This window comes from Mytilus galloprovincialis, chromosome 10 (assembly GCF_965363235.1).
Source record: "Mytilus galloprovincialis chromosome 10, xbMytGall1.hap1.1, whole genome shotgun sequence".
NCBI classification, from domain to species: Eukaryota; Metazoa; Mollusca; class Bivalvia; order Mytilida; family Mytilidae; genus Mytilus; species Mytilus galloprovincialis.
In genome coordinates this window covers 78,621,458-78,635,750 of record NC_134847.1, presented here as the reverse complement: position 1 = coordinate 78,635,750, position 14,293 = coordinate 78,621,458, and the positions used below count along the sequence as shown (strand labels likewise).

At 32.9% G+C, this 14,293-nt stretch overlaps 1 long non-coding RNA gene across 1 annotated transcript; it reads right to left on the bottom strand.

Annotated features, from left to right (window-relative positions):
- Nucleotides 1-542: 542 nt before the first annotated feature.
- Nucleotides 543-10,239, bottom strand: LOC143048472 (uncharacterized). Its single transcript, XR_012969851.1, has 3 exons — nt 10,146-10,239; nt 8,731-8,940; nt 543-1,909 (listed from the first exon to the last, which is right to left on the bottom strand). It is a non-coding gene; the product is annotated as an uncharacterized LOC143048472 (long non-coding RNA).
- Between the last annotated feature and the right edge of the window lie 4,054 nt (nt 10,240-14,293).

Here is a 14,293-nt window from a genome sequence, read left to right as displayed (position 1 = left end):
ACCAATATTTTATCTCTGATTTATGAAATATATCTACAATGTTACGTTTAATATTTATAAAACAAATGTCAATACCATAATTTTAATAACATTTTTTTCGTAAAGTTTTTAAATAAATAAATAAATAATGCATGCAATTATAAACTCATTTACATTCTACCCTCTATCAGGGAACAGTATATCTAACAGTCAATTAATATGTTCCAGCATCTAAATATGAAATTATTGATGGAGAAATGTTTCTACTAGTGCCTTTGCAATGTTACTAGGGATTTCAGAGGACATGTTAACAACATTCTTTGCGCTATTGATTAGACTGTTAAAAAATCACCTGAACCAACAACGTTCTTTATTGATAACGAAGCTGTTGTCTAGATTTTGACCAGTTTTGTCTTTTAAATAATCACTATTAAAGATTATTTTACCAATATTCCTTTTGTCTTTGTCGACAAGACTCGTAACCAACTATATACAGAAGAATCAGACTTCAATAAAAAAAAATGATGTGGTATGATTGCCAATGAGACAATTCTCCACCAGATACCAAATGACACACAAATTAACAACTCAAAACAATTCCCAATTGTCCCACATTTAAAGTTCCCAACTGTCCCATAAACATATTCCCGATTGTCCCACAAAATTTCGTTACTTTTTTACCTGTAATTTCAAAAAGTGGGACAATCGGGAAGACACCGTCTTATCGGATCAACTTGTACACCCGCTATTCAAATTACCATGATTGCCGCTTTACGTTCTAAAGCGTAACTTGAGCCGCCTTATATCTACGATTATTATATTTTAAGAAAAAAAGTTCATCTATATTGGTAGAGTGAGCCATAAATGTTTGATGTCTCACTAATCGAACCGTACCAATACTACCCTCAATCCTTCAAACTTATAATTCATATTACATCGATCTTGAAATCGTGATTACAATTAAATGGGCGGCCATATTTCTTCTATTATACAGTCTTGATCAACACTTTGTGAGTAGAGAAAGAACCTGTACATTTCAAGTCGTGATGACAAATCAAATAAGCGGATTTATTGCTTCTACCATACTGTTATTATAAACACGTTATGAGTGGACAGAGAACCAATACATTGTAGTCGTGTTCCCAATTTAAATGGTCGAACATATTGCTTCTACCCTACAGTCCTGATCAACACTTTTAACTGGAAAGAGAACATTTATCTTGTAGTCGTAATCTGAGTTATGTGGGTTAATATAATGCATCTACCTTGTATTCGTTATAAGAATCTGGAGTACATGCATTTCACTGCGATCATATTTTATACATCTATTTAGATAAAGATTTCTTTTCTGTGTTATTTTTGTCGTATGTTTGATGGTTACAATTGCTACTTATAAAAATATAGTATCACATTACGGGCAATGAACCCATATCAAGATATGCTTACTCCGTAAAATCACAGATCTTACCGTCTGCAATAAACCTATTAGCTATATCAAACATAATTTAGTTTCATGACTTTTAAGTATTTGGTTTTGCAATTGCAATTTAAAATAATAAGTTGGTAACTGGTATATTGTGCATCTTTTAAATAACAATTTTTTGATTGTTTCGTCATACACAACTTGTATTTTAAAAGTTAACTGGCAAACAGATATTTTTGAACAAAACTCGTATCAAAGAAAACAGTTTCTAAATCAAAACAATTTAACAAACAGTTGCCTCTTTGAGATAACAAAACACTTTAACTTCTGCAAACTGCAATTGTCCAGTGCCTACGATATTCAGCTTGACGTAACGACCAAATGCTTTCCCTTCCACGTTAAATACCAGATGTTCGCCGTCTGTGCCTGGTCCATCGTAATGAGCACATACAGTCATGTTATACATAGCGTTGCCAACACTGATGTCAAGATCATGTAGTCTATATCCTACACATAATAAAAAAAAGGAAACACATTGCAGTAAATTCACACATCGCAATAAGTTTCTATTTCTGTTTATAAGTTTAAAAAGTACACCAACCGTGGATATATATACTCCATGCCTTATATATCATGTACTGTAGTACGACGCTAGATTAAAACTGACGTGGAAAGGTAACACCCGGCCACCGAAAGCTTCATTTTAATGAAGCCCAGGTGGTCGTGTGGTCTAGCGAGACGGCTACAGTGCAGGCGATTTGGTGTCACGATATCTCAATAGCATGGGTTCGAATCCCGGCGAGGGAAGAACAAAAAATTTGCGAAAGCAAATTTACAGATCTAACATTGTTGGGTTGATGTTTAGACGAGTTGTATTAACTATATATATATATATTGTCTGCTCTATTGTCGGGTTGTCGTCGATTTTACACCTTTTCCAGTTCCATTCTCAATTTTTTTTAGTCAACAACAGACACGATACACAAGTTTGAACTACAATTTATCATAAAATAGGGTTATGAATAAAATAAATAACACATTTATGGTGGCACGGTAGTACTTGCATTCCAGAATTTAGGTTGCTCTTTTGTGCACCCTACCTTAGTCAATATATCTGAACGGTGTGATTGGACAAAACATACAGTATCAACTGAACACACTTGCCCAAACTGAGGGATGAATCCGGTGTAGAAAATATGAAATAATTTTACATACAGATTTAAATGAATTTTTGAGAAATTTTTTAAATTGTGTATTCACTGCATGATAAAAGACCTAAAAGCACTAGTGGCCTTCGGTTTTTCAAAATTCATTTCTAAATAGTAAAATGAAAGTACTTTAGTTAACTGTGAATGTAGAATTTTTAGCAGTGTTAGAAAGTGGTGAAAATTCTAAAAAGGCTATCATTATCCCTTATGGGCAAGGAAATACTATCGTGCCACCTTAAGGGGGATATATATGTTTACAATAAATCAATAATGGATTCTTTTTCACCTATGCAGTTTGTCTGTTTATCAATAAAAAGTTAATTTAGGGCAACTATAATAAAAAAAAAATAGCCCTTAAATTCCACCCCTGAGAGTGAAAATTGATGACTCAGCAAATTTTGTTTGATCTGTTGGTAATAATGTAAAAATTCACCTCGAAAGTCGAACTTCATTATTTTTAATTAACTTGCAATTTTTTTAATTATAAATGCTCGCTTTAACTTTGTGCACTGCTAGACACATGTGCAATCACTGGAATTTGAGACGCGACGTATTTAAGTTGCCTGTAAGTCCTTTTATTTTCACCGAAATAGATGACTGCATAATTTTTATATTTTTTTCCACACAAGTACAGCAATACTAGTTTTCGTCAGGTTTAATTTGTAGTTCAGTTCATTTTTTTTTGACAAAGAATGTAATTATGATTGTATGTCAGCAAGATTTAATAGTTTATTCATTTTCCCTGCAACTTTTACTTGTTGTTTTGATTTTCTGACAATGAAAAGCACAATAAAGGTAAACTGAATATGTAAGAGGACATAATTTAACTTTATGCATACATAAATATACAAACAATCAACTTAGATATGTATTCTACAATGTAGTACATTTATTGTCAAAAAGATTTGAGAATAATAGCTAACTACCATCTAAAGAGTCTTGATGTGTTGCCTTCATAATCTGGAAATGCTTTAAGTAATATAAGGCATGCTGTAAAATGTGGAATGGACTTTAATATCAATTTGCATGATTTAATGCATAAACTGTTTATTTCAGTCAGATTAACTATAAATAGAGTTGGCAATTCAATAATTCCTGTTGAATCACCATGTTTCACCTCTGTGATGATTTGAAACATCATCTATTTGGGTTTTGTTCACTCCTAAAGTAAAAATGGTGAGATGGAAAAATGTGAAAATCTGCCAGCTGGGGTAGGGGTGTAATTTTTCACTTTTTGTTTGTAAGAAGTAAGTGTAGACTAGTATTCTTTATTGTAATATGGTCCATAGTAAGCTTAAGAAGTCTATGCATGATAGGTGTTATGACTGATTTCAAGTTTGTAATGTCTTGGTTAATGTGGCACGGTAGTATTTGCATTCCAGAATTTAGGTTGCTCTTTTGTGTACCCTACCTAAGTCAAAGTATCTGAACGGTGTGATTGGACAAAAATACAGTATCAACTGAACATACTTTCCCAAGCTGAGGGATGAATCAGGTGTAGAATAATATAAAATAACTTTACATACAGATGAAAAGGAATTTTTGAGATTTTTTTTAATTGTGTATTCACTGAATGATAAAAGACCTAAAAGCACTAGTGGGTGGCCTTAGGTTTTCAAAATAGCTAAACAAGTAAACGGTCATGATACACATTCAAATTCATTTCTGAATAGTAAAATGAAAGTACTTCAGTTAACTGTGAATGTACAATTTTTAGCAGTGTTTGAAAGAGGTGAAAATTCTAACTAGAGGCTCTGAAGAGCCTGTGTCGCTCACCTTGGTCTATGTGCATATTAAGCAATGGACACAGATAAATTCATGACAAAATTGTGTTTTGGTGATCATGATGTGTTTTATGATCTTACTTTACTGGACATTTTTCTTGCTACAATTATCTCTATCTATAATGAACTTGGCCCAGTAATTACAGTAGAAAATATATTCTAAAAATTTACAAAAATTTACGAAAATTGTTAAAAATTGACTATAAAGGCCAATAACTTCTTAATGGGTCAACTGACCATTTTGGTCATGTTGACTTATTTGTAAATCTTACTTTGCTGAACATTATCGTGTTTACAGTTTATCTCTATCTATAATAATATTCAAGATAATAAGTAAAAACTGCAAAATTTCCTTAAAATTACCAATTCAGGGGCAGCAACCCAACAACGGGTTGTCCGATTCATCTGAAATTCCAGGGCAGATAGATCTTGGCCTGATAAACAATTTAACCCCATGTCAGATCTGCTCTAAATGCTTTGGTTTTTGAGTTATAAGCCAAAAACTGCATTTTACCCCTATGATCTATTTTTAGCCGTAGCGGCCATCTTGATTTGATGGACGGGTTACCAGACACATTTTTTAAACTTGATATCTCAAAGATGATTGGGGCCAAGTTTGGATTAATTTGGCCCAGTAGTTTCAGAGGAGCAGATTTTTGTAAATGATAACCAAGATTTACGAAAAATGGTTAAAAAATTGACTATAAAGGGCAATAACTCCTAAGGGGGTCAACTGACCATTTCGGTCAAATTGACTTATTTGTATATCTTACTTTGCTGAACATTATTGCTGTTTACAGTTTATCTGTATCTATAATAATATTCAAGATAATAACCAAAAACAGCAAAATTTCATTAAAATTGCTGATTCAGGGGCAGCAACCCAACAACGGGTTGTCCGATTCATCTGAAAATTTCAGGGCAGATAGATCTTCACCTGATAAACAATTTTATCCCCATGTCAGATTTGCTCTAAATGCTTTGGTTTTTGAATTATAAGCCAAAAACTGCATTTTACCCCTATGTTTTATTTTTAGCCATGGCGGCCATCGTGGTTGGTTGGCCGGGTCACCGGACACATTTTTAAAACTAGATACCCCAATGATGATTGTGGCCAAGTTTGTTTAATTTGGCCCAGTAGTTTCAGAGGAGAAGATTTTTGTAAAAGTTAACGACGACAGACGACGGAAGCAAAGTGATGGGAAAAGCTCACTTGGCCCTTCGGGCCAGGTGAGCCAAAAGGCTATCATTATCCCTTATGGGCCAGGAAATACTACCGTGCCACCTTATACGAAGAACAGAGCATCTGTGTAATGTCCAACCCGATGTTGTTTCGGCTATTGTCTAAATTAACTGCTCATGAATATTGATAAGTTTGATGCGCACGCATTTCTTGATGATCTTGAACTACTTGAAAATTTTGATCAAAGGATTAATCAATTAATTTTCATTTTATTGATTTTCCACCTCGTCCCCAAAAACCTCCTTTTAAACTCATAATACTGGGGAGAAGTTTGAGAAAGTTTATGAAAGCATTGTATTTAGAAGACTCATGACATTATGTTACTTTGTTAAGCTATTACATCTTTAGTAGAATATAACTTTTTAGTTTTATATAGTTATAATGTTTATTTTATATCTGTTTCTTTTATAAACTTTATGTTTATGTTTCTGTGAAGGGGTAAATGTTTGGTCCCCACCTTCGCTTATCATTATAGTTGTTGTAAATAAATTTGAAATTAAAGTAGAAATAAAATAGCGCCACAAATGGTGGCACAAATCTTGCCAATAACATGTTTTGTTTTTTTACTTAAAAGAGAAGCGAACAGAGCTTGCTGCATAGTTAGGTTAAGTGTATATAGTTCTTTCTATAGATTTTCAATGGAGGAGCATTATATATTACATAGTAAAAGCTGTCAAAAGAGGGACGAATGATACCAAAGGGACAGTCAAACTCATAAATCGAAAATAAACTGACAACGCCATGGCTAAAAATGAAAAAGACAAACAGACAAACAATAGTACACATGACACAACATAGAAAACTAAAGAATAAACTCCAATGAAAAACATTCATTCACAAAGCAAATGCATATGATTAAAAGAATATGTCCAAATTGGAAAATTAGAAAATATCGAGGGGTCAAAATTTTGCGGAAAATGATAACAAAAGTCGGCAAGTAATTTCGAAGATGAGAATTTTAAAGTATTCAAATATCTGCACGAACATTCAAAATTTTAAGCAGTAAAAGTACTTCTGTCGATTTTTGAATTTTTGGGTGAAAATTCACGTTTTTGCCTTAAATCAGTGGTTTTACTAATAAAATAACACTCTATTAAAATAAAACCAAAAGGACAACTAGTTAACTCAATATAGTGTATCAAATTTCATTATATATGGAAAATGAATTGCCTTATATCGTTTTGTTTTGTTGTTGACAAGTATGTATATCATAAATAAAATGGTAAGAAAAGTTTAGTAACATATATTATTAATTTTATTCAAAGTACGTTTGTCTGTCCTGACTTTTAAAGCTGGATATAATTAGTTTTACAGGATAATAATTAAATATTGACTTGATATTTAACCACAATAAACAACAAATGAAGGCGGGAAAGATACCAGAGGGACAGTCAAACTAATACATCGAAAATAAACTAAAAACGCCATGGCTCAAAATGAAAAAAAAGCAGGCACACAATAGTACACAAAACACAATATACATTTGATATAAAAAAAACTGTAGTATAAGCAACACGAACCCCACCAAAATATTGGGGTGATCTCATATGCTCCCTAATGTTCAGCAGATCCTCCTACACATGACACTCGTTGTCTTACTTATGTAGGTATAAGGTATCATTGCACAGTTAGAAGTTTAGTTTCGCATTTGGGGCAATAGTGATTTTCTTAAATATTAAGTTTTTTCAATAAATATTTTTTAGGCAGCTAAAGAATCATACCGCCTTCCAAGTGGGTTTATATAAATTTGAGAATGAAAATGGGGAATGTGTCAAAGAGACAACAACTCGACCATAGAACATAAAACAGCAGAAGGTCATCAACAGGTCTTCAATGCAGAGAGAAATTCCCGCAACCGGAGGCGTCCTTCAGCTGGCCCCTAAACAAATATATACTAGTTCAGTGATAATGAACGCCATACTAAACTCCAAATTGTACACCAGAAACTAAAATTAAAAATAATACAAGACTACCAAAGGCTAGAGGCTCCTGACTTGGAATGGCGGGGTTAAACATTATCATGATATCTCAACCCTTCCCCTTTACCTCTAGCCAATGAAGAAAAAGTAAACGCATAACAATACACACATTGAAATTCAGTTCAAGAGAAGTCCGATTCTAATATCAGAAGATGTAACCAAAGAAAATAAACAAAATGACAATAATACAGAAATGACAACAGACTACTTGAAGTTAACTGACATGCCAGCTCCAGACTTCAATTAAACTGATGGAAAGATTATGTCTTCATCATATGAATATCAGGCAAAATCCTTCCCGTTAGGGGTTTAGTATCATACCATCATAACATATATGAGAGGAACATAACCCGTGTCATGCCAACAACTGGTTTTTAGATAAATGTGTTTAGTTCCAATGCAAAAAAACCTATAAGTGAATCAATATTAACGCCAAAATATGCAATCTTTAATGACATGACAACAGTATCGTAACTATATCCCTTCTTAATAAGTCTATTTAAAGGTTTTGTTAGCCTCTGAGGTGAATACTGACATTGTATACCTGAACGTATAAGAAGTCTGCATGTTGAGCTATATTTACGAATGATGTCCTTATACCGATCATAAAATTTAGTAAATGTTTTGACTAGTTTGTGATATCGAAACGCAAATATGTTCACCAAAATTATTTTCTGCTTGTTTTGTAGGTTATTGTTTGTTTGAAAGTCTGTATTTTTAAACCTCTTGATAGGTTAACATCTATAGTTATCTCAAGTTCTATGGGATAGATGGATTCAACAAAGTCACCATTTTTAAAATTATTTAGTGAGAGAATGAGAATATCATCTATATAGCATACATTATACCTTATATTTTTTTCAGCTTGTACCTCGAATCTCGAATTTAAAGTCGATAGAACTTTTCTCCTTTAATGTTATTTTTATTTCGATAATTTCGCTGAGTTCATATTTGTTTTGACAATGATTTATGGTGACCCTTAACTTTGATATATTGGTTCACACATTAAAGTTTTCACTATATATGAGGAAAATACATTTTTATTGGGACACACCAAGTGACGACCACACAGACAGAACGATTATTTTACAGAATGTTAAGATTAAAAACTTACCTTCAAAATTTGTATTGAGGAGATCGATTTTTTAAATAACATGACTATCCCCGAGGTCTACTAACCAATACGGCGTATCTCGGGTATTTGTATGTACGTATGTAGTATTGTCATCATCGACAACATTAGAAGAAGGATGACCACTGTGCTCGTCGTCTGCTTGTGTATTCTTACCATACGCAACATTCGTTACCTTATAGTTTTCACAACCTGCAAAATTATTAATTCCTCATGTATCGGTTAACATTTTAGATGTGATTTATGGTGTTTGTATCTTCATTTGGAAAACATTCAAGTGTGTTGTAACTCCTGAAGAGAAGAAATTGACTTTCAAACAAAATTAATATTTTTGACGAGTGAGTGCAGCGAACAATTCGAAATAGTATTTTGTATGGGGTAAATGTGATATCTGTAACTGCAGGTACGTATATCCAAACAGTTTTCTTTTTCTGTTTCAATTGTGATGTCACTGATAATGTCTGCTCATGTCTCAAAACCGTGATGGTGATATTTTCAAAGGGGAAGGACGATTAGTTATACTTTTGATCTTTCTCTTTTGCCCTTAAATTAAGGTGACAGCACATTGTCACATTTTAACAAACAAAACCGTATCCCTTACATTTAACTGGTGAGTAGAAGCCATATTAATTTGACACAGCATCAATAAATTGGATACAAGACTTATTTAAAACAAATTGTTCCGGTTTAATTGATTAAATGTAAACATACGATATCATTACACTTCCAATCTCAATCTAAACGTTCAAATGCGCAATAAGTCAGACTAGTTATTTAGCCATTGTAATATTCCTTTTAACAGCTTTCAAAGGGTATGATTTGAACAAGATTAACAACATTATTAGCGAAGACACAAAGGTAAATTCAGAGAGAGGAAATCCATTTTACTTGATAATTCTAATCACGAGTTGGTTGACCGTTATGGAATAACCGTTTCATAGATGATATCGGATATGTTCCTTATGTCGTAACTACAATACCCTTCCCTTGTCACGAATGTGACCTACCGAATTAGACTATTTACTGGATATGTGATATCATAAGCAATACGAAGGGTGCTTACCCTTCCGGAGAACCTGAGATCAGCCCAAGTTTTAGTGGGGTTCATGTTGCTTAGTCTTTAGTTTTCTATGTTGTGTCTTCTGTACTATTGTTTGTCTGTTTGTCTTTTTATTTTTGGCCATGGCGTTATCACTTTGTTTTCAATCTATGAGTTTGACTGTCTTGTGTCTTTCGTTCCTCCTTTTTTACTGTATCAACTTATGGAACATGGATATGAAAATATAAAATATGAAGATTGAATAATACGCATGCATGTCATGATATATTCACGATACTTTGGTAGGAATACAGAAATAAGGCGATAGCAGATCGACAGGTTTATATGTTATACTTACTATCTTTTACGCAAAATAGCCTTCCGTTCTTTAGACGTTCACACACTTCTCCTCCTTTGCAACGATTTCCAATGCATTTGTCATAAGAAGGATCTTTTAATATAAAATATATATTATGATTTTACGCAAAAACATGCCATTTTCTTTAAGTTATTTCAGGATGGATTTTTTTATAAAAAATTGCAATAAATACGGAATACAATTTGTATGTAGTTCAACTAAAGCAACAATCGTCATTGTTTTGCTTTAAAATATTGCAAATAAAGAGCCGGTATGCCACAAAAGAAATTTCAAAACCTGCTAGTAAAAAGTTTTCTGCAACTATTTAACTCTTCAATGTTCTTTAACTCCATTCTTTTTTGGCTTTTTTTTATTTTTCGTTTTGAAAGTCACTGATGATTTTGTTATCCAAAAAGCGCGTCTTGCGTTCAAATTGAAGAGTTGCTATCTATGATAATCAGCACCAACCCGACTAAAAACCGGGGATGATTGAGATTGCACAAGAAGGGTCAACGGTACCTGTTCAACATTGAATAACACCTGCTTTGGTGATCTTCTCTACATAGATTGATGGGTTATATACAGGTATAAATTCAAGGCAACAGTAGTATACCGCCGTTCAAAATTCATTAATCGATAGAGAAAAAACAAATCCGGGTAACAAACTAAAACTGAGGGAAACGTATCAAATGTAAGAGAACTACGACACAACAGAGACACAACACCGAAATGAAAAACACACAGAAACGAACAATAATGTAACAATGGCCATTTTCCTGACTTGGTACAGGGCAGTTATTGGAAAAATGGTGGGTTGAACCTAGTTTTGTGGCATGCCAAACCTCCCGCTTTAATGGCAGTGTTAATTATAACATTAAAATGACAATATTACACGACAGGGCTACAATAAATAAATGGGAGAAAATGTAGGACAGAGAAACAAACGAATAATGGCCATCAAAAGGTAACAGATTAAAAAATATTTGTATACGCCAGACGCTCGCTACATCCACATAAAATTATGCTCAGATGAAAAAAGTTTGAAAGCCATGACAACTACAATGGTAAAGATCGCCGATGGCCAAAAGTTCCAAAAAGTTGTGAGGCCAGGGTTATCCGCCTGAGAATGGAAATGGGAAATGTGTCAAAGAGACAACAATCCGACCATAGAACAGACAACAGCAGAAGGTCACCAACAGGTCTCAATGAAAACATCATTATTATCAAGAATTATACATAGTTTTGCAAACAGTAAATTTTATAAAATGACTATATAATATGGGGACGAAGTCCCCAATAACAGTAGAAAATTCAATAAAAAAAAAAAAAATCATTGTACTAATGAACTGAAAATCGTTCAATTTTTTTTTTTATGTCATGTTTTGAATTCCCGCATCTGCGCAGAAATCTGCAATTTACTTCCTTTTTCCGGTCTCGTTTGCATAAAATATATATTTATCAGTCTAGTATAAAATAGGAAGGAACGCAATATCAATTTCATTTTTGATAATTCCTTGATATGAAAAAACGTTACCTAATGATTGCGTTTCTTTGTTTACATTGCAAATGACGTCATAACTTAAATAACGTCACAACTAAAATCCCTAACAACAGAACCAAAATCGGAAACGTTACGCTATTTCCGTTTTGAAATTAAGATATGTTTGAATTAAAAAAAAATCATAGACTTCGTCCCCTTTCACAGGTAATGCCTGCCTCATATTAGATATATATGATTAAACTGAAGTGGTGACAAGCTAAAGAATAAAAACGAATGCATGACCATCACAGCCAAGTTAGCCATAGTCATTGCAACGCCTAAAGTGACGTGACGTTACATTTAAATTTCTAAAACGTGTTCCGAAAATCAAGAAAGAGTTTGGATGAAATTCAAGATTACATTTGTATGACTTATCTAACTTATATTAATAACAGTGAAAATTTTAATACTAATTAATATTTAATTGTAGTAAGTAGTAATTAGATAATTAATTGTATTATCTAGCTCTGTCGGTGTTTTTTCTGATCAAACTGCAAACCAAATATATCGTGTTGATCCAAAATTAAATACACCAAAAGAACTGGATGAGTAGTTATCCCCAACACAACACACGAATACAACAAGGAAAAAAAACGAGTTACAACTACAAACGTTAAGACATTTGACAAAATCCGATGACAACAACAAACACAATATCAAAACCCAACAAATTAATTTGGGATGGAAAAGTACCGTGCCACGTCTTAAAGCAATACGAATTCACACTCAGCAAAACAGTCACATTCGGAAATAAGTCACGTTCGGTAATAAAAAGATCAGACGCCGTAATGACAAACCACAATATAACACGTGGTAAAAATGTCCATAAATTAGTTTGGACATAGATACATCGTATGGATCAATCAATTCGTGATGGTTCCGTAAAATTTACGGAGTGTCATTTTTAATCTGTCCTCTTCATAACTTTGTTGGAGCAGTTTCTGCGTTAGGAGCACACTCCTGTATATGAAGTCCGTATAGTGTGAACATGCAAAATAATGTATCAATTGAGATCTGTAACCACCATACGAAGGGGCATAGGGTATGTTACTGATGAGAAATGGGAAATTGATAATTAGGAAATTGAAATCGTCCCGTTTATCATAGATTTTCGTGTGAAGTCGTCCATCTGTGTCAATATTGAGGAAAAGATCAAGGTATGAAGCAGTCCTTCTAGTATCAGTAGTATCCTTAATTTCAAGTTCACTGGAATATATAAGATGCAAGTACTGGCTGAAATATGGGTTATTCAATGATAGGACATCATCAATATATCGGAAAGTGAAATTAAAAAAATTATAAGGCTTTCCATTAAATTTTTTGAACATTTGAACATTTGATCTGTACAAAAACGATACCATGGATCCACAAATTTTTTTGTTATATTATTCTCGAATTCTGTTCAGATCGTTAATCGTGACTACAACAAAAAGAATACTTGGTGATCGTTCATGAAATGTAAGCATTAACTAATGATAGCTCGTTTGAATTTCTGATAAATTAAGTGTAGCATATAAGAATCACCTGGTTTATTGTAAATGAACCTAAAAAAACATCAAATTGAAGTTAGCATAATAGATGACTCGGATTATCCAATATCACAGTATGAAACGATATTGGATGGATTATAGTAGTCTTAGCCTTTGCTGCATCTCTCCACACTCTTTAAAAGTATACTGATTCGACAGGTTGTAAGGATGAACAGACAAGACAAAGGCTGTTTGAAAAATATATTTCGACCAAGATAACATTTTTGAAATAAGGGATTGAAATGGGATTACAACAGATTTACAATAGATGCATTTCTCTGTGGATGTAACTGAATTCGAAAATCTTAACTACGAATCAATGTATGTATTTCATAGGCGTAACACGATTAGATCTGCACACTCTTCCGGAGAATTAAAGATGGCATCTGGTTTAAATGGGATATTATTTTTTTTTTGGTATCTTTCATCTCTCATTATACCCTTTTCTTCATATATCAGTTTGCTTACGATATTAAGAATATTGGTAAAGGAAACCACACTACTTTGAAAACAGACTTCAAAAGTTTTGTGTATGCTTCAGAATAGCGTCAAATGTAATTTACAAAATATATTTAGTAGAAACATGTAAGTGTTTAGTGTATCATTTAAGTAGGCACAAATCGATGTTGCTAAGAGTCCTTTGTATTCTCTATAAGTCTTCATTGGCTTACCGAAGAGATATTCGAAATATTAGAAATTTTTACATTAGGTAAGTTAAACTAGTTTATTTATGGAAATTTATGAATTTTCAGTAATAAAACTAATTATTCAGAACTTGAATTTGCAATACATATGTTGGAATTGCTGTTTCGAATCTCCAAATTACACAATAAACCTGTGTTATAGGCAATGGTATCCAATTAAGCAGTATTACACTATTATCTTTATTTTGTCTAATGCTTAGTACATTTCTGTGTGTGTTACATTTTAATGTTGTGTCGTTGTTCTCTTATATTTAATGCGTTTCCCTCAGTTTTAGTTTGTTAACCCGATTTTTTTTCATGGATTTATGAGTTTTGAACAGCGGTATACTACTGTTGCCTTTATTTTTCAAGGTTTGAAACAGCCATGCGAATTTT